The following is a 4,319-nucleotide window of genomic DNA, read 5'->3' on the forward strand; positions in this document are numbered from 1 at the left end:
ACGAGCGCAGCGGGCACGCACGTCACCGGCCGACCGGCGCGGCTGAGGCGGAGCCTGCGGCGATGCATCCCGCGGCTGGGCGGGGCCTGCGGCGGCGCACCCCACGGCTGGGCGGGGCCTATAGTAGCGCACCCTGAGGATGGGCGGGGCCTGCGGGGCGCACCCCACGATGGGCGGGGTCTGTAGCCGCGCAACCCCATGGATGGGCAGGGCCTGAGGTGGCGCACCACCCCATCATGGGCGGGGCCATGGCTAGGGCGGGGCCTGTAGCTGTGATGAGCAGGGTCATATTAAGGACAGGACTTGAAGCAGCTCACACAACTGTGGACAGGGCGTGGCCTGTAGTGGTGTGTCCCACGCTAGGCGGGACTGGTGGGGCGGGGCCTGCGGCTAAGCGCAGGCGTGGCTTCAGAAAGCAGTAAGGTCTGAAGGGCTGGGGCGGGATTCCGTGGAGGTGGGGGCGTGGTTAAGGGAAACGGGGGCGGAGCAAAGGAGGATGCAGGGATTTGAGCCCCTTAAGTAAATTGGTCATCGTGGAAAATTCTATGGGAATGACAGTATATGCAGAGCCTTCTCCAGAGGAAAGGTCGATCTTCCCCTGTGGAAGAAGCACAGATCTCATCCGCTCTGAGTCGTCCTGAGAAACAAATCCAGGTGCACATCTGTACCAGGTGCACATCTGTACCAGGTGCACATCTTTGCTAGGTGCACATCTTTGCTAGGTGCACATCTGTACCAGGTGCACCTGTCAGTCTGCTCAGGCTGGCTTCTTCAGCTCGCGAATACACATTCGGAGCTCGTCTCTGTCTTTCCATGTGTTGGAAGCTCATTTCTTTTTAGTGCTAAGTGATGTCCTATGGGCTGAACGTACCGCCGTTTATCCATTCAGCTCTGGAAGGATGTCTTGACTGCTTCAAAGTTTTGAAATAAATACTTGCAAATAAAGGTGTGAACAGCTATGTGGAGGTGTTCATGTGCACACACGTTGTCAACTCATTTGGATAACTGCTCTCTCTGTCTCTGTCGTGCAGGGTCTGGGCACTGTCCCTGTGCTTTTGTGCGCAAGGCTAAGCTCTCTTCCACCCTGAGCCACAGCTCAGGAGCCACTTCCAGCTTTTTTTTGTGTGTGTGATTAATTGCAGACAAGGATCTCATGGACTTCCCTGACCAGGCTGGTTTTGAACTGTTATCCTCAGATTTCTGCCTTCAGAGAGGCTAGGATTACAGGTGTGAGCCAGCTACCACCAGTGCCCAGCTAAAATGCCCCTCCCTCTTTTTTGTGCCAGTGCTGGTGTTGCTCATGGTTGGTACGCTACCACTTGAGGCATACCACCCCAGTCTAACATTTTACTGGTTAATTTAAGATAGAATTTCTTAGGCTTTTCCTGCCCTGACTGGTTTGACCCGAGGTCCTCCAGGTATCAGCCTCCTGAGAACTTGGATTACAAGCATGAGGCTTGAGATAGAGTCTTGTTCTGTACTTCAGACTGGCCTTGAACCCAGAGTCTTCTGCCACAGCCTCTTGAGTGCTGGGATTACAGGTGTGCATATGCCCCAAGTTTGTGCTTTCTTTTTAAAAAATTTGTCTTACCTTCGATGTCTGAGACTTCTGAGATGTCTGATGAAATTCCAGGTGGTCCTTAATGCTCTGTGAGGTTCGAGAACCCCTTTGGAACTGGTCCCTGGATGTCCCTGAAGTTTTCTCAGCCTGGCTGATAATCACAGAGAAAAACAACTGTATTTCACTATTTTTTCCCAGGACCAGCATGGTCTCTTCCAATTAAAGCCCGTGCTTTTCCTGAAGGAAGCGTAATCTGACAGCAGCCTTGGAAGAGGCTGCACAAATTATTCCATCCATGTCCTGCTGCCCTCCTACGGCCATTGTCCCCTGTCCCACATTCCTGCCTCTCTGCCAATGTTTTGGTTGGACAGTAGCTGGCTCTGCTCTGTGAGAGGGATGGTGGCTGACCTCAGATGTCCTCACCTGCTGGGCCGTCAAGGCCAATGTCTTGGGCCTGAGGAGAAATGAAAGCCCATTTGTGGAAGCTGGAAGGGCCTTGTGTGAACCAGGCCACCTTCATATTGTTCTTGTTCTGCTGCTCAAAACAGGAAGGGCGTGTGAAGGACTGTTGATGGCAGGAAGGGGAGCCCGGGTCAGCAGAGTGGATGCCCACAGACCCAGCCACGCTTTCTCATCTACTGAAGATGTGCTTGTATTTCTACAGCATGTAAAGTTGTATATCTTAATACATGCATGATTAATCTGGGTATTTTTGTATATTTGGTCCTTTATTAAAATTTAATTTTGTTGTAAAGGTAATGGACAGAGGGTTTACAGTTACATAGTAGTGAGTACTTTTCTTGTCAAACATTGTCACCCCCTCCCTTGTTTTTCTCCCAATTTCCCTCTCTCCGGACTAGCCCCCCATTTCCCCCCCTTGCAGGTTATAGAGTGAGTTTCCAATTTAGTGTTTTGTAGGTATCGCTGTTGCATTGGTTCACTCTTTGTCCTTTGTCCTTTGTTCACTATTTTGTTATTCCCTTTCCCTTCCCCATATCAGATAAATGCATATACAGACACAAGGTACCAGAATCAAACACCGTGACTACAGGGGATAAACCAAAGGGAAAAAGAGAAAAAAAAGAAGGGGAAAAAAAAGAACTTCAATACAGTACATCAAAAAACATCATCAAGCTGGGCACAGGTGGCTCACGCCTGTAATCCTAGCTACTCAGGAGGCCAAGATCTGAGGATTGTGGTTCAAAGCCAGCCTCAGCAGGAAAGTCCATGAGACTCTTATCACCAATAAACGACTCGGAAAACTAGAAGTGGCCCTGTGGCTCAAGAAGTAGAGTGCTAGCCTTGAGCTAAAGAGCTGAGGGACAGTCCCCAGGCCTAGAGTTCAAGCCCCATGACCAACAAAAACAAAAAACAAAAATCATCATCATCATGAACAACAACAAAAACACCTTATATTTGGTCCTTTGAAATGGTTTTGTGGACTTTCTATCATGTGTCTGAGGGTGGGAGAAGGAGGTAAATACAATTCAGGTTAATTTCAGATAGAGATGGGCCAACAATGATAGACATATGGCTCCCTCCCTCCTTTCCTCCTCTTTTCCCTCCTTCCTTCTGCTTCCCCTCCCTTCCCTTCCCCTCTCCTCCTCTTTCTCTTTCTTCCTACTCCCTCTTCACTTTCCCTAATCCCCCCTTCCCCCCCTCCTCCCACTTTCTGCAAGTGTCTTATTATGTAATCCAGATTGGCCTTGAACTCTTGATCCTCCTGCCTCCATTTTCTCAGTGTTGGGATTGCTACACCTGGCTAATCTCAGGTCTATTGATGATGCTATGATCATTATACTCTATTACCTACATAGTAAACATGAATTTGATTTTGAATAGACATTCTTACAGGACCCTATACTTACGATAATTATTATCATTAGGATTTTATTAATAATTTTGACAAAGCAACAATCCTAACCATCCTGTTAAAATCTCTTGTAGGGTGACATTGTCCAAAAAGAATTGTACTCATTACCTGACGTCTGTAATTGTAACCCCTCTGTATATCACCTTTATAATGACAATAAAAAACTCTTGTATTGATGGGCATTGTGGTACATACTTGTAATTTCAGCACCTAGAAGGCTGAATCAGAAGAGTTAAGAGTTCGAGGCCAGCCCTGTAAATATCTAGTAAGTTCCACACCAGCCTGGGCTATAAAATGAGACCCCTGTCACAACCAGCCAACCAAACAAGCAAACAAAATCTCTTGTATCAGTTAGTTACTGTCAGGGTAATGCTGTATAACAAGCCACTTCTGGACACAGTGGGTTGCAGTAACAATCATTTATGTCATGACTGCCATCTTCCCATTGCTTAGAACAGGTAGCACTTGGTTAAGTCAGAAAATGCAAGTGGTTGCTTTCACTGTATTTGATGTTGGTATAATTTGTGGAGGGGAAGGGCAAAAACAAATAGTTTAACTAGGGATACAGGTGGACCCATTGCAACAATGAGATGTACAAGTCGTTATGTCGAAAAACGAACTTTACAACTTTGGTGGGGGGCATTGTGGGGGGACCTGGGGGGAGAATGGGAAGGGATGGGAAGGGGAAACAAAGAGGAGGCAACAATGCTTGATAACAAATGTACTCGTTAGTTATCTTGCCCATGTAATTGTAACTCCTCTGTATGGTATTCTCACAATAAAAAAAGAAAAGAAACAAAAACATTATTTTCATTATCTTCTAATTATTTGAAAAAAAGAAAAAATGCAGGTGGTAAAGAATTTATGAGAACCAACCTAATGCAC

Source organism: Dipodomys merriami, unplaced genomic scaffold (assembly GCF_024711535.1).
Source record: "Dipodomys merriami isolate MVZ:Mamm:240054 unplaced genomic scaffold, mDipMer1.0.p SCAF_42, whole genome shotgun sequence".
Taxonomy (NCBI): domain Eukaryota; kingdom Metazoa; phylum Chordata; class Mammalia; order Rodentia; family Heteromyidae; genus Dipodomys; species Dipodomys merriami.